This window comes from Camelus bactrianus, chromosome 27, assembly GCF_048773025.1.
Source record: "Camelus bactrianus isolate YW-2024 breed Bactrian camel chromosome 27, ASM4877302v1, whole genome shotgun sequence".
NCBI lineage: Eukaryota > Metazoa > Chordata > Mammalia > Artiodactyla > Camelidae > Camelus > Camelus bactrianus.
This window is the reverse complement of record NC_133565.1, coordinates 22,161,850-22,185,172: the sequence shown is the minus strand read 5'-3', so window position 1 is coordinate 22,185,172 and position 23,323 is coordinate 22,161,850.

Here is a 23,323-nt window from a genome sequence, read left to right as displayed (position 1 = left end):
CATGTGGAACAAACTGCAGAACGGACAGAGAAAGGTAAAGTGAACACAATGCGATGAGGGAAAGTTTAAGTTCGGTAAGTCAGAGACTGTCATCAAGTCGAGTTGAATTTATTACACTTTCTGCAGGGAGGAAGAATATCACTCCGACAAGGGTCTCAGTGTTATCTGAAGATGGAGAAATCAGAGAAGGATATTGAAAGGGTTTTAGGGCCTGGGCTGGATAATTTAAGGCAGGTCTTCAAGATGGAGAACCAGTTGGGACTGGGCAAAAAAAAAAAAAAGAAAAAAGAGAAAAGTTTGGATATATTTTACATAATAAAAAAATGTGAGGTTATGTAAAAATCAAAGACTATTTCAACCAGATTTATATGAGAAATTAAAAATATTGGATTATACAACACATCTTGGGTTTTTAGCTTTTCCTTTCACTTTCCTGTTGGATTGAAACAGAAATACAATGCAAGAGAATTCACCATAAAATTACTAATGTGAATAGGAGAGCTCTGTAATGTAGGTAGATGCAATTAATAAAGATTAATAATTTTTCTCTTTCTTGGTAATAACTAGTTATGAAAAATAGTAGAAAAAAGATCTGATTAACCATATCAATAGAAAAATAACTAGAATAAATGTCATACAAAAGGAAATTCTTTTGGCTGCAAGAAGCAGAGGGCTGAAGTAAGAGTAAGTTTAGTTAAGAAAGTATTGTTGTATTTTTTTTTTTAAAGTTCCAGAGATAGACAGTGAAAGGCTAAACTCATGGTTCTACAGACACCCAGGTTTCCGCCCTTCCCCACCCCCCTCCACCACCTTTCTATTTCACCATCTTTGGCTGCAATTTCTGTCTCTACAGTTGCATCGTGGTCCAGGATGACTGATCAGTTTCTTCCCATCACATCACATTTGCGTGAACCAGTTTCCAGCTGCAGAAAATGGACTCCACTTTAGCTACTTTACATACAAATGGCTACAGTACAGAACACTAAAGGGCTTATAGAATCATAGGCAAGGCTGAAAAAACAAACTCTAGATTTCCGGAATAACTCCCAAAGTCATATGAAAGAACTCGAGGGAGTTGCTGTCCAGTTTTTCATCAAGAAGCTGCTTGGTTTAAAACTGCCCTTCACTTAATGTTTCCAGAACCATATGGCTGCTGCACAGAGAGGAAGTTCAACTGCAGGAAGTCACATAATCACAATGCTGCAATGATTGGGAAGCTTATGTCTTCAAAACTAAGCTGTTTCTGCTGGAGTTTCCACCTACGAATTCAGTGACTGGAAATGAGGTCCTTGGCTAATGCTTCCCCAGCGTGACTAGATCCCACACAGTGGGGCTTGCCAGCAGAAACAGTAGAAGAACCATTCCGCTTTACTTCTGCCTTCCAGATCTTCCACATATGCACTGGACGGGTTGAACATTCACCATATCCAGAACAACAGCTGCAAGGAAATCTGGAGGAAGTCATTTTTAGCTTTCCAGTCTTTGAAATGTAAGAAGACACTCTTGAAGGTAGTTGCAATAGACAGTAAGTGCCAGTCCACCACTCCACTAAAACATTCCAGGCACAAGGAAAGAGGAAAGGGGAGGCTAAAAGGAAATCCTCTTTCATTAGATCAGCTGACTTTAGGAAGCCTTCCTGAAACCTTACCCAGAGATTTCCATTTGCCTCTCATTATCCACTCCTAGCTGCAAGGGAGGCTGGAAGCAGTGTTTTAATGGCACATATAGCCTCCTGTAATAAAACCAGAGTTTTATTTGTAAGAAAGAAGTAGATAAAGAAGACAATGAATACTTGGCAGGCAATAAATAGCCTCCGCTCCAGCCTACCCTTCTGGTTTCTCAACATCTCTATTCATCCTTTTATTACACAGAATATCCCTCCCCTTTCCAAGAAGACACCCCATGGCCTCATCCAGGTGATGCACCTAGCTCGAGAACCAGGACCCCCTCCATCAGGAATTTAGCCCTCTCTATCAGGTCTAGATGCAACTTCTGATGATCCAGTGATGTATGAAAATAGAAAAAAAAATTTGCTGCCAGTACATCGTCATGATGGAGAAACAGTAGGATCATAAAGATTGAACTCTTCCTTTCAGGAAGAGCTGAGGGGAGCATTCATCAGTCACTGTTCCACAGCAATTATGAAATCCTGCTGGGCAAGATTAGCAAGGCCTCCTGCTCTTTCAGAGCAGTTTGCTTATCTGGAATTTCTCTCCTCCAGGAGGTTGCTTCCCCACTGGCTCCATTCGGAGTTTGTCTCTTTCACAAGATTCTATTAAAAGTGAGTGGCCAACACGTGACAACAGCTGCCACTTTTCTACATTTTCCCTCATATGACATCTTCACACGTCTGCCTTCCAAAGTACAACAGGGGACAGTTTGATCAAAAGTTACCACTGCATAACAAGTCAGCAGCTTTCCAGACGGTAACAGATGGAATCTCACGGCCCGGAACACAAGTACCTTCACAACACAGATGTAACTGCATGGTTTTACAAGAATATCCACCTAGACGGAAAGAGTCTACTAAGCTTTATCATGAAGTGGAAAAGGCTTAAGTAAACAGAATAAAAATAATTTCATGAACAATTTATAAACATCAACACCCACCGCAAATATAGGTTTAGTACAATTAAAATTCCAGTCCTAACATCCCTGCATGATTCTTTGGAACATAGTAAGGTGATTCTAAAGCTCATCTAGAAGAAAATATATATGAGAACAAACAGGAAACCTGTTTTTCAAAAAAGAGGATAACTTTTCCCATAGAAACTTGCAGAGTCATGTTTATTGCATCATTATTCATAACAGCCAGAAGCTATTATGGACTATCAAATTGGCCATCAGCAGGTGAATGGATAAACAACTGGGGCACATCCATGCAAAGCAATATAGTTCCGCCCTGAAAAGGAAGTATGGATACATGCTACAACTTGGATGAAGCTCAAAACTATTTTACTAAGTGAAAGAAGTCAGACACAAAAGGTCACATATTATGATTCCTTCTATATGATAGCTCCAGGATAGGTAGATCCATTGAGACAGAAAGCAGGTTAGGACTGGTGGAAGTGAAGTGTGATATTTTAGGGTTGTATGGTGATTTTAGGGGATGACAGAATTTTTTTGTGAGTAGAAAGAGATGTTAGTAGCACAATTGTGAATACACCAGATACCACTGAATTGAACGTGTTAAAATGATTAATTACGCGCTATATGAACTGCATCTCAATAAAAATAAAATAAAACAAAATAAATAAATATGGAGTCTAAACAACATCATTTTTAAGGACACAAAGCAGAATTCACAAATATTTATATAATTCTACTATTGGCCAAAATGTCATGATATAGCCACATCCACATTCAAGAGAAGTTAGGAACTATAGTCTTCAGCTAAGCGTTCACATATGCAATCAAAATATATTGCCCAGGAATTGAAATAGGGCATGACTAAGAGCAGAAAGAGAAAACGGATGCAAGGAGATAATGGTCCATCACTGTCTTTTTAAAAACTTGATGAAAGCAACAAGGAGCAATGAGTACACACTAACATTTTGGCTATTTCCAACTATTTTCTTGGCTCTGAAAAAAACTTCGGTGGTCTGTCTTCCAAGTGAATACTGGCGAGAGTTTTTACCTGATGTTTCTCCACAATAAACAAGAGTCATCAGGGTTCTAGCCTTCAGTATCTGTTTCCTTGCATCCCGCTGCTTGACTGTTGAATCAACACCAGGTGTTTCAGTCTGTGTTATGGTAGTGCCCCAATTCTGGTATCTCTTTGTCAAAGAGTATGGAGATTTAGATCCTGTATGCAAGAAAGCTGGACACAAGGACTTAAATGGGGGTAATATTTTTATCTCTCTCACAGGACAGACCAGGACAGTGGGCAGAGTTCACGCTACAAGGCCTCTTAGTGACCTAAGATGGAACCTCAACATGTATCTTCCATCACTGGGTCTAAGACAGCTGTAAATGAATATAATCGAATTCAGATCAATAACATATAATAAAAGTTTTAAATAGCTGCTCAGACAATCGCCCCTTTCATAGAGAAGGGAAGGAGGCTGCAGGACAACAATAAATTTCCTTGTATTCCAACAACCTCCATGAAGCAGCTTCAGACTCACCTGCATTTCGTATCTACAGTTGACTAATATCATGGTATATACAAAGAGTTTCAAATTTAAAGCATTCCAATAGCACAAGGATCCTTAAAATGAACTATCACGTTTTTTCTGTCAACTATATTTTTCTTTTATCAAGGAGAAATGTACAAAAGAATGAACTTCCCAACTGTTCCATTTTTGCTGATACACTTTCAGCTTTAGATTACATTTGTAAGTCTGGCCTGAAGGTTTCAACTTGAGTTCAACTGTGTATCATGCCTGAGGGAAAATAGGTTTAGCCCAAACCTCCCTTCCCATTTCTAGGAAGCAGCAAGTTCTTACGAAGGAGTGAGCAATGCAAGAGTTTAGAAAAATCCCAAGGAGTATGTGTTAATCAGATCCTTTCTTGGGCACAAAGAAACAAGGCAGACTTTTAAGTGCTGTCTGTTGTCCAAAGTATAGAGTGGTTAAATTTTCCCATTTTACAGTTTATAATATTTAAGCCAAATACGCTTTTCCAGTGTTAACAAAGGGATGAATAGGCAGAGAAATTTCCCTCCATGTTCTCCTTTAAAAAAATACGTTTAGATCCAGAAATGACACCCAATTTTCTGAAGTGTCTTGCCAGCCTTTTATCCCTATAAAACTCAATATAATGATGCTAAATGCAATGCAGATGTCAGGGGGAAATGCTCTAACCACTTCCTGTCAGCCTTACAGGTATTCATAACCTCTCTCCCCAGACCCTCCTATGGTGTCCCAAGCATTCATCTTCTCCGTGGGAAGCAATTGAATCTGACAGCCCGAAGTGTTTTCTTCTATTTTTAGTATCTCATGAAGCTTTTCTGAAGCAGGAAAAGCAGACAATATGGCTAACAATGATCAGCACTCTTTATTTTCCTTATTCTGGGGGTGAAGGTTGCCCTAATTCTAAGTCTCATCGTCAAAATCAGACACTGAAAAATTCTCTTGCCTTAATGTCATGAAAAACTCTAAGCTGATCATTCAGTCTCTCTTTCAGATGCTCTTGGGGGTTTGTCAATATCATTATGAATGAATATCACTTGTTACCAATATATCTCGGGCTCTGATTCTCTGAAGACTTGTAATTTAATTTTTTAGTACATTTCCTTAATTCTTACTTACTAGTGACCTACCAGATTAGGCCAATATGGTATTAATGGACCTGCAGCCATGGTCTTGTATATTATGGACAGTGATGTCTTCCTTTCAATGTTTTATTGGTACTCACTTGGCTTGCAAGTGAAGCCTAAAATAATTCATTCAGTATAAGAGTATTTAGCTTTTACTGTGTGCCAGACAAAGTCCTTGCCTTCAAGGAGCTAAGGCTAGTGGGTGTGAGATGATGTTAAAGATGAATTATGAAACAGTGAGATAAATGCTGAAGTGAAGATAGGTTTTCTTGGAAGTTGAGAGGTAAAGGAGGGCTCCCTGAAGGAATTATCATCTGGCTAATGCCAGAGGATTAATATTGAGAACCTGGAGGGGTAAGGGTTGAAAACTAGAGAAGTGGGAGTTAAGAGAAGCAGAGAAAAGGAAATACAAATAGATGTGGAGGCAAGAGATAGCTTAGTACATACAAGGTTGATCAAGAAGGATGCAGAACAGGGCATTTTGACATGAGGCTGGAGAGTACAGATGGGCTAGAAGTGCCTAGAAGTGCCACGGAGCCGTATGTTAAGGAACTTCTATCTGGAGGGCAACAGAAAGGTACTAAAAGGTCTTACGCGTATAACCAAATTTGGATTTCAGATCACTGGCTACAGCATGGAGGATGAATAGGTTAAAGACTCATCAGGAAATAGCGTTGCAATACTCCAGGCACAAGATGAAGGTTTAATTTAATAAAAGCTATTCCATGGGGGATGGAGAGCTGTGAAAATTTTGGAAAATATGAAGAGGTAAAATTGACAGAACTATTGAGGAATATTGGCTGCAGGGTGAGATAGAGAGAGAAATCAAGGTTGAGAACCATGTTTCCAGCTTTGTGACGACACGCTTTCTTTAAGGGCCCAAGGCAGCACTCTTGGAAGAAGGGAACAGATTCGGGAGTCAGATCTAGACGTGCTCTCAGCTCAGCCACTTGCCAGCACCGTGCATCCTTGTACTAATCCCTTAATCTCACTGAACATCAATTGTCAGTAAAATGAAGATAATCTTGTACAGCCAAGCATGTTGAAAATAACCAAATAGCACCAGTCATATATTTGGACATCCAGAATGGCAGTAGCTAACCACTGACATCTTTGTGATGTTAAGTCTTTCTACACATGAAGATGGCATATCTCTGTATTTATTCTAGTCTTCTGTAACAGCTTTCAGGAAAAAAACCTATTCTAAGTTTTTTGCTATCATTTTAAATTGTATATTCTTTTTATTACACTTTCTAAATATTCCTTAGTAGCAGAATGGAAATTCACTTTTGTGTTGTGATTTTCCATCAAGTCAACTTGATTAACTCTCCTATTATTTCTAATAATTTGTCTATAGATTTTGGGAGTTTATATAAACAATTCTATCATCTATAAGACAAAAGTTTTATTTTTTCCTTTCTAATTCTTATATTTTAAATTTGTTGTTACACTGACTAGAGCCTTTATACCAGTGCTGTCTAGTAGAAATGTAATGTAGGCTCCAGATGTAATTTAAAAAAAAATGAACAGACTTTATTTTTGAGAGCAGTTATAGATTTATAGAAAAACTGAATGAAGAATACAGAGAGTTCCCTGACAGAATTGTGTTGAAATCTCATACTTTGATAATTGATGTGCTAATGTCTTTCTGTATTTCTGTCAATTTTTGCTTTGTAGGTTTTGAGCTATGTTACAAGGTGCATACATACGTATCTCCCTGGTGAGTTGACTATATTATGAAATGACTGTCTATATTTCCCAAGAAATGTTTTTAAAAATTTAAGTCAACTTTTTCTCACTTTATGTAGCTTGCTCAAATTCACCTAACTAGCACGTGGCAGAGCAAAATTCACACCCAGGAAGTCTGGTTCTGGAGACCATGTTTCTAACCATTGCCTGATCCCTCCACCTTCAGGCATCACCACCTTAGCAACGCTTTCCCTTGTCTTGCTGCCTGGCACAAGGATTGCAAAGACAGCAATCGGTCACAGATTGTGCCCAGAGTGGCTCCACCGCTGACCCTAAAGGCCTCTCCCTGACTGTTGGTGAAATAAGAGCGCATCAGACAGGGAATAGATGTCAGCCTCTCGATTTGCAAAAAGAGAGCCATACAAAGAAATTGCTAGAGCTTCATGTCAGAGATTAAATTCATACATCATGTCACCATAAAGTGGCTAATCTCTGATCTATTTCCATGATTATAACCAGAGGGCAAATGCTGGACGAGGAATGAAGACTGTGCCACAGGGATGGGAAGAAGGAATGTTGAGAGTAAGAGGGCAGTAGAGGGATAAGTGAGGCAGCATCCATCCGTCAACCAGGCAAAGCTCTCCTCCCGGCCGACGCATACAATGTTCCAGCTGTAGCAAGTATCCATTGGGCAAAACATCATAAATCCGTTCTTGTTCCAGTGGCAGGTGTTTGGGGTTGTTGTTTTGCTTTTGGCAAACCAATAAAGAGGGAAATTCCCTCTCATGGGGGAAGGACTCTGGCAAATTCCAGGTCAGGGATTTCCTTCTTCAGCAGCTGGGAAGGAGTTAAAAAAAGAATCCAAATGGTTTTGAAAAGAAACTTTGCTGTGCCCCCTCCGCTTAGACTCAGCCCACCTTTGGCAAGGGCAGGTGGAGGGGCCGTGTGCAGAGGCACGGAGGGGAGATGCCCCAGCCCAGCCTGGACCAGCCACTCTGGAGGCTGTTCCACTTCACAGGTCATTGGCAAGGCTCTTGACCTGAGTCTGACTGCAGATAATGGGTGAAGACCGAGACAGCGCATAACAAAGGCGGCGGGATGGCTACTTGCAGGTGATTTCTCTGAGGGCAGGCGGGATTCTTTTCAAAGGAAAAGGGTTGGAAGACTGTTACCATGGCAACTCTCCAAGTTCTGAAGTGATATAATCAGATAATGTTCTGGAAAGCAGAGGAAAGGTGGTTGATTTAGCACACATGAGCAGCTAGAGTCTACAAGTGGAGCTTTTTCTTTTTCAAAAAATGTTGTCTGAATATTAAGAAAGAAAAGAAAAAGGAAAGAAGGATGGAAGGAAGGAAAGAAGAAAACGCAACCATAGTTTATTTTAAAGAAATATCCTTGAAAGCAAGAAAGAGTGGCTTGTGGAGTTGAAGCTGGGAGAGGGAGGTTTGATTCTCTGTGACTCTGACCTTTGTGTTTTACGAAGATTGATAGAAGAGTTCATTCAGTTACTCTGGATTTCTACCACCGATGGGCACATCTGTAATCTATATTGTCATAAGACATGCTTACCTTGATACAATTTGGTTATTATCAGTTTAACGTAAGATTTAAGCCATGTTTCTCTGCAAAGGCAAGCTATTCATGGCACTGTGAAATATAACAATCTTACACTTGCTTGACATCAATAATGAAACTTATCACATGCTACTTCTACTTTTAAGCCACTGCAATTTAATTTATTCTGAAGAGTAAAAAAAAAATTATTCTTGGGGGAAGAATTTTCAAAATACTTAGAATTTGTTTGGTTAATTCTTCCACGTCATAAGTCTGTCAAGTGGGTTACTAACACCCTGACCCCGTCTCTTGATGTCATACTTGCCTGGTAAAACCCCCTGAAGTTCAATCCAAACCCCTGCTGACTATGCACTAGCTGAACGTGGTGTGAGAAAAACACACACCCAGGCTGACTGGTCACACTCGAGTTCACGACCTTACTGAGATCCCACCACTGCCAAGGGGCCCGAGGTGCACAATCCTTGTCATGGTCTTCCTTCCCCGTGGGTGATTAGTCACCCTCTTGTTTCCTCAGATCTCCACTGTGAGCATGGACCTTCCTCATCCTCAGCTTCAACCAGTGACTCAGCCTCACAATCCCTGAGAAGAGTATTTCCTCATTCTCCCAATTTCGTAAACTATCTTCATCTCTAATGATACCACTTGCCTCCTCTCCTGTTACCATGAATGATACGCATCCTTACTGTGATCCAGGACTGACCCCTCCACATGTGACCGTATCCCATGCCCTGGAACACTCACCACCCTCAGAATCCCATCCTCTCTCTCCTGCCTCATCAAGTTTTTCCTCTCTTCTGGACCATTTTTTGGTAGCGTAAACATGCTATTTTGCCTCCATGTTTAAAACAAAACATAGACACAAACTTCTCTTGATGCCTCCAACCTCCACCCTGTTCTGCACTTTGCAGCAAAAAGCTTCAACCCCCTATTCTCACTCTGGCCTCTTTCCCACACTCCCCCTCTTCTTGGACCAACTCCACTAAGGCTTTTTCCCCTCACTACTCTTGCAGAAATGCTTTTGTAGCAGCCATCAATGAAATCATACTGCTAAATCCACACTAATGTACAGTATTTCCTCTTCATTTGCCTAATTAGAACCACTTGAGGAGCTGCCTTACTCCCTCCTTCTAGAAAAACTTCCTTCCCTTGGCCTCTGAAACATCAGTCTTTTCCTTCAGCCTCACTTGGTTTCCCTCCCTGTTCACTTTTTTTAAAAACCCTTTTCTTATTTCAGCCTCTGAATGTTGCACTTATCTTATTTATTATTTAGCCCCATGATGGGTATGCCAATGATTCCCAGATTTCTAACTCTTGAATTCCAGATTTGTGTGTTCAAGTCTCTATGTAACATTTCCACTTGTATGTCTTATAGGCACTCAACATAGAGCTCTTGAGTTCTCTCCTGCCCACGGTAACCCTCCTCTCTCCCAGTGCTATGGACTGAATATTGGTGACTCCCCAAAATTCATGTGTTGAAGCCTTAATCCCCAATGTGATGGTGTTTGGAGCCGGGATCCTTGAGAGGTAGTTAGGTTTAGATGAATTCATGAGGGTAGAGCCCCCATCATGGATTTAGCGCCCTTATAAGAAGAGGACAAGCCCAGAACTGCCTCTCCACTCTTAGCCATGTGAGAATACAGCAAAAAGTGACCATCTGAAAACCAGGAAAAGGGCTCTCAAACCTGCCTTGACATCGTGATCCTGGACTTCCTAGCCTCCAGAATTGAGAGAAATAAATGCTTGTTGTTTAAACTATTCCATCTATGGTATTTTATTACAGCAGCCCAAGCTGACAAGAAACCCAGTGTTTTCTATACAGTAAATGGCAGTACATGCACCTTGAGTTGCTTGAGTCAAAGTTTGGAGTCATCTTTGAATCCTCTCCTCTCATATTTCAAACCAATCCCATTTCAAAATCTGTTAGTTACAACTTCAAAATATATCCAGAACCAACCATGCCTCCTCTCTTACACTATAATCAGTTTCCTTCAAATAACTACATCACATGTTGCCCTGAGTTGTGCAAATTCTTTCCATCAGCTTGGGAATTGACAAAAATGAGCTAGATAAGTGACCAAATGCCACTTACTTCTCGCTGTACATGGTACACTTACGGTTTTGGCGCCCCCTTGGACATCTCTGAACCTTAGTTTTCCTAATCTAGAAAATGAAAACATGTTCTTTTAAGTTGCCCCTAATTTCCTGAGTATTTTCCACAAATGAAAGGACTTTTGCTTTACACCAGTCTCGTGCATTTTAAGCAAAACAGAAAAGCTTTTGACATAGTCCATTGACATTCATTAGAGGGAAGGCTGAGGTCAAATGCCAGGTTCAGTTCAGCCAGAGAATAACTCGTGGACAATGGAAGTGACTCACAAAATGCATTACGAGGCCCTTGCTCTGATGAGCCAGGCAACTTGAAGAGGATGGTCCAATGTGAAACCATGACGTAGAAATTCCTTCTTAGAATTCTAGACATGGAGCATGTGCAGTGGAGGTAGGGGAGTTGGGTATGAGATACGAGGGAGAAAGGAAGATTTTTTTCAGGTGCTGTTTGGTAATACACACTTCTTGCTGTCTCTCATTCATGTTTCAGGCCTTTGGGAAGGAAGAGAGGGCCCCTCAATCATCCATGGCTGGTGGCTGTCAAGTCTACAGAGACATTCGATGGAAGATTATCTTACTGAGTTTGATCATCTCTGGTCTACAATTTCATGGGCTAATAAACCGGAGGAAAACACACAAGCTACAAGGAAAAGAACTTGAGTTGGGCATGAAGAAGGTTTCCCATCTTAGAAGGCTGATAAATATTGAAATATCTTGAGGTTAATTGACAGCTTGTCTCTTCCAATCTCTTGGTATGGGAGGGTGAAGGAAGAAATAGACATTTATAATTAACAAGGAATGATCGTCTCTCACACAGTAAGGCATTAAAAACACCATAAGAACCCAGTCAGGTAAATGTAATAATCTTATACACTCAGAAAAGAATTCAGGACTGTTTGGGTTAAACACATTGTTACCCAAGGAAACGCTACTAGGGAACGGTTGGAATAACCTTAAACCTAGCGTCTGACTTTCCACCATATTACATTTTGATCTTTAAGACTCGCACATAGATCTCAAAAATTTTATTGGTTATAGCTAAAAGGAGGGAGATGGACTAAATTAATGCTCACAAAGTCCCTTTCAGTCCCAGACATCTGTGAGTCTGTGATATATAACAAATTATGTCCTCTGCAAACCCCAACCCTAGGCTACATTGTTCATATTTTTAACTTGTTTTCAGCTGTCAGCTCCTTGACTGCTCCTCACGGCCACTTTGCAAGTTTTGATTGCCAAGCATTTATTTTCTTTTTCCAGTTTGTCTGGAAGATGGAAAGCCTCGGGAAGGGGTTGTTGGGCTTTTGATATAAGGCACGTGAAATATCTGTAATTATGGATTATGTTTTTGTACCCAATAAATGGCTGAAAGGAGTCCTGTGGTAGAAACTTTTAGAAGATAATTGAATGTGTCAACTGGATCAAAAAATTATGTACTTGCTGCACCTCTGCGCACTGTGATAAATAGTCTATTGTCTGGAGAGTTTGCTTGGCATTTTCTTTTGCATTGTAAAACTAGTGTAGCCCTTGTCACTGAATTTTTGGTTAACAACTCAAAGAAATCCTTCGGACTAGAATTCACCTTGTAGTTGCCAGATACTGCACACAGTCACCTAGAAAACTATAGATTTTAATATTCAAAATTTCAATTTATTTCTACCATTATCCCAGGTAAAAGAAATGTGAATTTTTAAAAGCAGATTCGTTTGGTTAAAAATGGGGCGTGTCTCATGCTTGAGTAAAAATTAGCATTCCTCTATCTGAATAATGAAGTGAGAGAAAAAACATTTATTCTTCATTATTTATGTTTCCAATTGTGTTCTTTGCATAATTGCCTTGAAACAGAAGCACCTTATTAAAATGGACGATCAATAACAGCAATAGAATTTCTAAGCAGAAGAACAAAACAAAATATAAATTAGAACTTCCTATTAAATCCCAGCAGCGTACAGTGTGGCCTGGCCAGGAAGAATGGAGCTCATTTAAACATATATAAATCATAAACAATAGTAAGCGTAAATGGAAGTGAAGAGGGATCAAATATAGATACAGGACTCGGGTGAGAATTTTCTAAGCTCAAAAAGAGTGGCAGACATGACAAAGAAAAAGATCAATAGGTACTTCACATACAAATGGCAGTTTCTTTCAAAATTGCCTAACAGGCAAATGAACCTGTGGAAATACTTGCTCCAAATAGGACAGAGGGTGATATCTTTAATAAGAAAAGAGCTCACGCCGAAAGGTAATAATAAAAGCATTAAGTTCCCAATAAATAAAGGAGGAAAGGAACAAAGACAATTCAAAACACAGGGACATCAACGGCCAATAAACATCTGATCATTTTTCAACCTCACTCATTATCAATGAAATGGAAATTAGAATAACAGTGGGATGCTATTTTTAACCTATCAGATTAATAGAACTGTTAAAAAATGAGCGTATTCGATACTGGAAATTGAGTGCCGTGACGCAGACACACTCAACACAGCTGGAAGGAATGCAAAGTGGTTCAAGCCTTCAGGAAAGGAACTGGGCATACGTACAATGCGAGAGCCTCGGAAATATTCATAATCCTCACCTCCAAAATTCTGCTTCTGGGACTCTATTGATAGAAATGATCTGAAATGAAAAAAGAGTTTTCTGCCTAACATTTTCATTGCAATGCTGTTTGTAATATTCACGTTTGGAAATACACAAGTTTCCAAAGATAAGGGTGACATTATTAGAATAAAAAATATAGCTACTCAAATATCTGTAAAACATTTTGAATAATATCATAAAATGTCTAGGAAAACATAAAACTGGAGTATGAAATTTTATATGTGGTATGAGATCAAAGACATCAAGTATGTATTAAAAAAAATGACTGGAATGGATTGTAATGAAATGTTAATCTCAGTTTTATCTGGTTGGTGAGATTAGCGGTAGAGTGACCGTGTAACTTATTTTCCGAGCGGGGACACTTAAGAGATTAAAAGGGAGCTGGATCAATTGTTACAAACCGAATTATTCCAGTTATGTGGTCCCTCTTCTCCTAGGTCACCTTCAAATGAGTTTTCGCTGAGCTTTTCCATTCAAAATTTCTCATTTTTTTCTCAAAATTTCCAAGGAGAATCTTTCCAATTACAGCATACTAAACACACAACACACATGACTACGAGGAGGGGCGTACCAGGGAGCATCTTCTGAGTAAAACCTAAAGGAAATGGTACTTTTCATTAAAATCTATAAATATCTTTCAGGCAAGTACTACTTCCTTTTACAATAGGGTTCTTTCTCACTAACACGTTCAGTGTAGACAATGTAAGGAACACAATGAAAAAGAATGTGAAAGTGAATATATGTACATATATGTAATGACTGAAACATTATGCTGTACACCAGAAACTGACAGCACATGTAAACTGACTATACTTCAGTAAAAAAAAATAAAGAACACAGAAATTTATGAAACTTTGAGAAATTATACTGATAGAAATGCTGGGTGAGTAGAAGAACCCAGTACAAATTCATTTGAAGGGGTTTTGGGAGAAGTGTGGTTGGGAAGCTGCTTGGGGTGAGAAATAAATGAGGGCAGTGGGCAGATTTAATGTAGGGGAAGCATATACCAGGCTAGAAGTAGTTTTGCAAAGTAGTGAGTTCCCTGTCACTGGAGGCATTTGAGTTGGGACTGGGTGACTCCATCAGGGATGTTCTTAAAGAGAACTGAAGGCTGCCTAAGAGACTGTCTGATACCAGATGACTAGAAGGAAAGTGAACAAAACAAAAACAATGATCGAGGCACTTCCGACGTCTGAACACGTGCTGTCATGCAGAAGACCTGGGTGACCCACTGTACACCCAGTGTCACCTAGAAGCTTAGGTCTGAGTGACAGCTCCTCTCATCAGCCCTCTTAGAGCTCTCAGAGTGTTTCTCTGACCCTCATTTGCTCCAGGCTTTGGTGTTATGTACAAAAACGTCAGCTTTTCAAAGCTAATCTCTTCCCGAGTTTTTGACATGCACGCAACACCGGTGAATTTGCAGCAGCCTCTGGGGCAGCATAGCTTTTCTCAAGCAGCATGTGAAAGTCAGCTGGCTGGCAGGCCAAGCTGAGAAGTTCACGTTCACCGACGTTGGTTTGTGCCTAAATGCTCTCTGGGGTTTTACTTATTTTTCAACTTGCTCTTGCTGTGAAAGTCCCATCTTCTAAATGTTAAGTCACCAAGCCATAAAAAGATGTGACATGACCACAGCTAGCAAGCAGTGTCGGCTTTCCTGTAGTGATCTGTATGTGTGGTGCTAGCTGTGGGGAATTTTGGAGCAGATTTCCAAATATTGTGGCATCCTTATCCTTTAAAATATAATAGTTTTCACTACAATTTATTGAGCGCTTAGTATGCGTCAGACTCTTCGTTACTCTTTTGGTCTTTTGTTTAATCTTTACAGTAACCCTCTTACAGTAGGATTCTCATCATTATTTTATGGAGAAGGAAACAGACCCAGAAAGGTCAAATAATTTTTTCAAGGTTAAACAACGCGTCAGTGGCAGAGCTAGGATGGCAGTCTAGCCCTCTCTGATTTCAACGCTAGTTCTCTTTCCTCGCTTCTGTGACTTGTAGCAGGAATGAGGGGACCCTAATATGAGATGTGTGTGAATGTGGGGCCAGAGAAAGACGGTGGAAGCCAACCTTACTGATACACACGGTCCTTTGGGAGTGGGCATCATTGTTTACCCAAGCCCTGATAACCTAATTATTAAAGAAAGCAGCCCACCATGGCTGGAGAGGAGCAAGTGTTGGTGCACCTTCCAAGAAGGAGTTCAAGTGTACTTGTCTTGACCCCAGTTTATGTCTCTTCAAAATGGGCTGCATGCAGGCACTCTGGAGGAACAGAGAACAGTTTTCCAGATTTGTCTTCCACCACCAAAGAGAAGTACTCTTTGCTGCTCCATTGTGGTTTCTTTATTTAGCATAGCAGTTCTGCTAAAACATCGATTCCAAATATAAGTGCTTAAAATAAGTATAATAATATAAATAAAACAACAAACCACCCTTAAGTCACCTCCAATAGTGAGTCCCAGGCATTTGGAAGAGGAAAGAGATGTAAACCCGTTGTGACCTTGAGGGTCAGACCTTATTCTGTCTTTGAAGGTGAGAGAAGTATCTCTCTACACCGTCCCCCTTGCTCATCCCCCTTTGTCTTTAGGACCATCTAGGTCTTTAAAGCAACTTCTGCTCAAACTGGGCCCCTAAGTCCTGAATTCATCCTGCGTTTTATATCCATTTTCCCAACCAGAGTCTAAGTCACTATTGTCTCTCGCCAGGGCTGTCTGAGCCACTAGACTGGGCTTCATTTCTGCCCTTGCCTCCTACAGTTTATTCTTTTCATAGCAACCAGAGTGTCCTCTCAAGCTCTTAAATCACACTCTTTGGGGACATACTTTATTTCCCGAAGATGGCTGCACCATCAGGTCTTGTTTCACGCGGTCTGACAAGGTGACAACGAGACTCCGCCATCACCAGTAGGGTCTACATTGACATCAGGTAGGCTTTTGGGATGGGCTCCATGAGTGAAACACAGCAGACTTTCAAGACTGTTAGTAAAGGTGATAGGAACTCCCATCAGGCTCTCTCTCTTGAAGTGCTTGCCTTGGTAATCCAGCCACAATCTTGTGAGGAAGCCAAGCAGACACACAGAAGGTCCAGGTGCAGTCCAGCTGAGGTCCCTGTGGAAAGCCAACACTTCCCACCAGGCATGTGAGGGAACAAGCCTCCAGATGACTCCTGATCCCAGCCTGGGAGGTACCCCAGCTGCACCAAGTTGAGCAGATAAACTGACTCACCAAGCCCCGCCCACATGCAGTTCTCTGAGCAAAACAGATGTTGTCATGTGTCAAGACACCACATTTAGGGGAGGTTTGTTACACAGCAGTAGGAAAATGGAAATGTATCACTCTCTTGCTTGAAACCTTCCCGTGATTTCCCGATGCTATGTGAAGAAAATCCAACATCCTTACGCTGGTCCACAAAACTGTGCGTGATCTAGCCCAGGACAGTATCTCCCATCTCATCACTGCACTGCAGATGCATGCTCCTTTCTCTCTGTGGGATCCGCTAAGCTTGTCCCAAGCCAGCATTTTAAGAGATAATTCAAGTTAAATGAGCTCTGAAGTGTGAAGTCCTAATCCAATAGGACTGGTGATCTTACAAGAAGAGGTGTGCATGCACGTGCATGCACCATGAAGAGTCCACGTGATCACACAGGGAGATAGATGGTGGCCACTTGCAAGCCAGGAAGAGCGCTCTTACCGGGAACCAAATTGGCTGACGCCTTGATCTTGGACTTCCCAGCCTCCAGAACTGTGAGAAACAAATATGTTTTTTAAGCCACCCAGACTATGGTATTTGTTACAACAGCCTGAGCTGACTAAGACATCAGGTGAGTATAATGAAGGAAAAGAAAGCCATGGGAGTTAAAGAGAATAGTGCAAGAGAAAGGTTATGACCGCACACCGCGGAAACTAGATTAGGTGAGAAGAGAAGTGAGGATGAGGGTGGAGGCTAATGCAACTGTTGAATATAGTAAAAATCAATGAATTATAAATCAAAATTGACCTTAGGGTCTATAGAGTCTGGTACTCAAGGGATACAAGTGGAAAAATAGTTAATGATCAGAATGTGAGGGGTTTTCAGTAAGATCATAGAGGTGGTATCGTCATTGATAGTGTCAGAGTCTAGGGTATGACCAAGGAACTCGGAAACTAGATTATTCAAGGATAAACATCCAAGAAACTAAAATTCCAGAGTCTTAAGAAGATTGTCTTCATGAATAATGAAATAATGAAGGATTACAGTGCCTGTTGTAGTTACAGTAACTGTTGAAGTGGTGGCCATAAGCCCAGTGTTTGTATCTTCAAATAATGAAGGGAATCCTCTCTCTTTAAGGGAGAAGGAAAGTACAGAAAGTGTCAATGAGAACTATCTAGACATTGTAGACACAGATACAGATACATCCTCCTTAGCGGACACGTTCTCTCTCTCTCTGTCTCTGTCTCTGTCTCTCTCTCTCTAACGAGGGTGTCTAGCTATCCTTAGATATACCTAAGGCAATATATAGGACACCAGAATATATATATTTCCACCTCCAGGTGCAGAAGTACAAGGGAGGGGAGAGAAAGTAGCCAGGTGGGTTGAGAGATCCTCAGAGAAATTTGAGTCCATAGGTAGCCAAGCTCAGTTGGAACAAATATAAAGTGCACCTTAAAAGGAGAGGCTGAAGATAAGGAATACTTTGCTAATGGCTGCCTGGAGCTCCAGAAGCACAGAGGAAGGGGGTCAGGAGTTGGGGGTGGCAATGGGGTCAGATAGGGGCGTGTGTAGCACTTTATGGGCATTAGAGTCTAGATAACGGGGAGCCACCTGGGAGTCTTGAACTTCTTATGATAGCTGCTTCGTAACAGGAAAGGGGACGTTATGAAATTAGTCACAAGTATGACTGTGTTTGACTCTGATCCCAGTTCCATTCTCTGCCTTTCTCTGTGTCTTGAGAGTCTAGCTTCTTTGCAGGTTTCACAGTTAAGGCTACTGTGTCCTCTGAATTCCACTGGCCAAAGCCCCTGGGGAGATCTGGCAGGAGATCAGAAGGCAGGAGGGGAGAGAGGTCACCTTTTCCCTCTGCTTCTTTCTGGCTTCTTCCAGTTCTGACAATGGCTGCATCCCTTTAAGTTCCAGCTCTGCAGCAGCCCCTCTTCTAGGCTTCAGCTCATGCTGGTCAAGGGTGGGTGATTCCTTCTTCCTGTGCTAGTCCCTTGGTAATCACCATCCTTCTTGGTTCTCACATATCTGTTCATACCTTAGCCAACAGCCCCTTTGTTAACTTTCTCCAGTTGAGTGACCCATTTGATTCATGCCTAGGACCCTGGTGATCTTCCCCTCTAACTAGGTTACCATATGTCTGGGTGTGACCAGTACAGTTCTGATTTACATGATTTATACCAGTGTAATCCTTAACAGCATATCCTTTTATTCTCAAAAGTATTCTAGTTTTGATACAGGATATAGTCATCCAACCGCCTGGTCCCCTGGTTCCATTTGCTATGGTCCTAAGTACCAGTGAATCTGAATCCCCAGGCAACCTTCCCTCTGTCTGGTGTCTTCTTGGTCTTTGACAGTCTTTCCTGTGAACTGAGAGCTAGGTATCTAGGGAAGGAGGAGGAAAGGAAGAGCACAATCTGGTCTTCGTTTTCATTCTCCAACACTCTAGGCTAAAAGCAAATGACAAAATAGAACTCTTGTTTATGATTCACAGTTTTCAGTGATTAATCATGTACAGTGAAGGAACACTTCCCTAGTGCCACTGGCTCATTAGCTTCTTACTGGCCCTTATTTGAGATACACATAAAGTCAACTTTATCTCAACGGCACAGGTAAACTGAGAAGTGTCATGTGACTTTTCAACCTTGAGCAAGTTAAGCTCTCTTGGCCTTGATTTTCTTGTCTGTGAATGGGAGGATTAATAGTACTTAACTAACAGGGTGACTGGATTACATGAGTAAATGTATGAAGACGTAAAAAAAGTTTCTGGCACATAGTAAGCTCTATGCAATGATAACTCCACCACACACACACACACACACACACACACACACACACACAAACACACAGATTGAGAAGGTGTCTGTAGGGATGGGGATTAACATGTGTAGCAGACAGGAGAGAATGACTTTGATTTACTGAGGAACACAGACCTGGGGCACTGATGCAGTATTATGTTACAGATCACTGTAGTTTGTTGAAACAAGAGGCCATTTCCTGCCTGGAGAGAGCGTGCATTTCTGGGAAAAGGGAGAAAAAGAAATCTGTGCTTCCTTTAATTTGAATCTCTTCAGAGCAATCTACCTTCGAGCTCCCAGAGAGCAGTCACCCTGGGATATGTGGGACAGTTTCTAACAACCTGTACCTATTTCTGGTTTTTGTTCATGCCAACAAGGCAAATGAAATCAGCATTTATTTCTATGATCTGTCATAAACTCTGAGCGTGAGGTGGTAGTGAAGAAGGGTGTATCAGTGTGGGTCCAGCTCTAGGACAGGCACTATGAAGTAATTTAGACAGAGGAAATGTAATAGAAGTCATCATCAAGCTATGATAGGAGAGGAACAGTAAAGATAGAAAACTCTACAGGGTGCCCTGGGGCTGAGGGAGAGTACTCCAAGGAGGACAAATGTGGAAGAGGTTCCAATCTTACTGGAGAACGTAGCCGTGTGAATGGCAGAGACGCTCGCTGGCTGGTCCACAGTCCCAGGGAAACCAGGAAGAGTCTGCGGTGGGCCCACATATAGGAGGAGCCACCGTTCCTCTTTGAGGTGCACAGTCTGGAGTGCGTGGTTTCTGCATCAGGAAGGCAGGAAGCAAACTCTGGGGAACTGGTGAGCAGAGGCTGGCAATGGACATGCAGACATAGCTGAGGGGCTGCTACAGAGGCAAGGCTTGGAGCACACTGTGTCTGAATTGGTAGCTCCTTGGGAAACAGGTCACTGAGGCTAGTGAACATCTATGCAAGATACAGAGGGGAGCTGGAAAGGCGTCTCCCCTCAGGTACCTAAAACATCATGTGTATGGCTTGGGCTGGTCTGGATCCCGGTGGGACCACAGGATCATTACGTCAATTCTGCAGGTATTAAGAGATAGCTTTTACTCTCTTATTTATCTATCAAATGAACCAGCCTAATTTCTGACACCTGTCCCTTCTACAGCATTGTAATCCTGGTCACACAGACTAAAAACTCTCCTTGGACACTGTCTGTGGCAATATTCCAGATGTAATCATCCTGGTAAGGGATACAGCAAAAGAAGTACTTCCTGTGCCTGGCACCCTATAGAACAGTTTCACGGGATTTTGTCAGCTTTTTGAGCAGCTGTACAACGGTTATATTTAAGTTAATGCCCTGTGCCCCAAGCAATAACCACTCGTGTGTGGTGTATAATTGACCTCACCAAGAGTTACCACAGAGGATATATACTCTTTCAAGCTATCAGGAAGTCCATTTTGCATTTTTATAATCACAATAGGAAGGACTAGAAAATGTATCCTGGGGTAGCATTTCTGTGAGTGACAGGCATTTTCTGTCTCATTACGAGGAGGGGTCATTAGATAATCTTCTGATGGCACTGGGTAAATCTGTTTCTTGAAACTGTTCTCCTGGGATAAACAGATAAAGTCGTCATTTTGTTCACTGTGGTGTCTCTAACCCTCAAAATGATTGATGGGCCATAACGGCATTCCATGGGGATGGACTGCATCGACCGTGGGGTTGGCTTTTGGTTTCCTTAGCAACTCTCTCCTAGGGACACCATGGCAGCCACATTTATTCAAAGTTAGGATTCTAAAAAAAAAAAAAAAAAAAACATGGCAGTATTTCAATTGAGATTTTCTACACCTAAATTAACTTTGCTCAAGAGAGGTGCATTTTGCATTGCTGTCATTTTTTAGTTTGTGTGTTATTTCCCATTAGAATAGCAAATTCTGCCCTCAGAGGAGAGTTGGCTGGGAGTGGAGAGTGCTGAGGGTCCAGGAGATTAGAAAGGCTTTAATAACCCAAGTCCCAGAGAGGAAGTGCTTTTCTCTTAGCTCCATTTTCCAATATAGCCCCGAGGGGAACTAATTTAGAATCTAAGCAAGCCCGTCAAATACATGGTCTCCTTAGCGCCGCATTATTCAATCCAAGTAGAAGTAACTTAGTCTTTCCCATTGTTTTTAGAAAAAAGCTGATCTCTGCGTGAGGTTTATTACCATTTTCTAAAGCAGGGTTTCTCGAGCTTGGCACCATTCGCATTTTGGACTGCGTAGTTCTTTGTTGTGGGGGCCTGCCTTATGTACTGTGGGATCTTTAGTGGAATCCCGGGTCTCTACCTAATAGACGCTAGCAGGTCCCCTCGCCCATTAGAGCAGTCAAAAACCTCCAGACATTGCCAAATATTTCGTAGGGGGGCGAGGCCCTCGTTGAGATCTATTGTCCAAAAGAAAAGTGTCATGTGACCCCATGAATAACTTACTCTCATTCTACCTTTATTGGTCCTCACTTGGCAGCTTCTTAAACTTATGCTGCAAGCACTTGAAAACCCATGCCTGGAATGACCATTAAAGACAGCCATGTTGCATTTACTTGGCATTTTGTAAGTATTTATCAGTATAACGTCATTGCCCTGGTTAGCCATGAGAAGAGATGATCTGATCCGTTATCCAGCCTCAATATTTCTCATCTCTGTCATACCTACTCACATCATACCCCGTATTTCTTATATAAGTTTGTGTGTCAGATGAAAAGGACTAACGCTTCCCAGCCCCCAACTACAAAAACTGAAAGAATAATAAAATAAGATGAGAGAAGGAGCCATGGAGGAGTCTACTATGAATTTCACAGGGCACAGTTTTATAGAATATTGATCCTACTTGGCCCTGCAATTAACCACAAAATTAAACACACCTGGGGGGAAAATTTATGTAATGTGCTTAAGCCCTAGACGGCAACTAGTGTTTTTTTCCCAACAAAATGTAATAGCAAAACTTCTAAATCAATAAAAGAGTATGTGCAGTCACACTTCTATATGACCAAACTACATTTTTAGAACAAAGATATTGCTCTGTACATCCTATAGATGGAGAAATAGTGTTGTCTGATCTCAAAAAAAAAGTTAGGGTTATCAAAGGTTTTCCTAGGTCCTCTGCAATGCACGTAGAATTGACATGTGCTAGTCCATTTGCAGCAACATGCATGAACCTAGAGATTATCATATTAAGTGAAGTAAGTCAGACAAAGACAAATCTCATATGTTATCACTTATACGTGGAATCTAAAAAAAGATACAAATTTTATTTACAAACCAGAAATAGATTCACAGACACAGGAAACAAACTATGGTTACCATAGGGGAAAGGGTAGGGGGAGGAATAAATTAGGAGGTTGGGATTAACAGATACAAATTACTACACATAAAATAGATAAACAACACGGAGCTACTCTATAGCAAAGGGAACTATATTCAATTTCTTGTAATAAGAGATAATGGAAAAGAATCTGAAAGAAAGAATATATATGTATGTATAAGTAAAACTGAATCACTTTGCTGTACACTTGAAACTAACATTGTAAATCAATTACTCTTCAATAAAAATCAATTAAAAAATTTAAAAAGGAATTGACCTATGCTGGGATTGAGGTAGCACTTAAACAATTTGATATGAAGAAGCATCAGTGTCCACCATCATATACCCTGGCACGTATTCAGTAGTTGTTTATTGGTTGTGTTGGGACGGGTTTTAATCTTAGGGCGAAGCCTCTATGTGACAAAGGAGAAGGAAAAGACCATGGATTTTTGTATCTGGTTGACTTGAGTTTTAAATCCAACCTTGGCTAGTTGATTCCAGGCACTTTATGTAACCATTCTGAGCTTCAGTTTCTTTGTCTGTAAAGTAAGTGTATAATACAACTGTCACAGGATCATTGCAGGAATTAGAGAGAATGCACATGAAGCCCTGAACAGAATATCTGGCCAGAGGATGAGCCACTTCCCTGTGGGATAGTCCATGCTGACAAGATTTCTGACACACACACGGCCTCAGGCTAACACATCTAATGCAGTGCCCAGAGTCCCTTCCCCAAGATCCAAGCCTTCCTGATTCTTTGCACAACAAAAGATTACTGTCTATATAAAGAGTT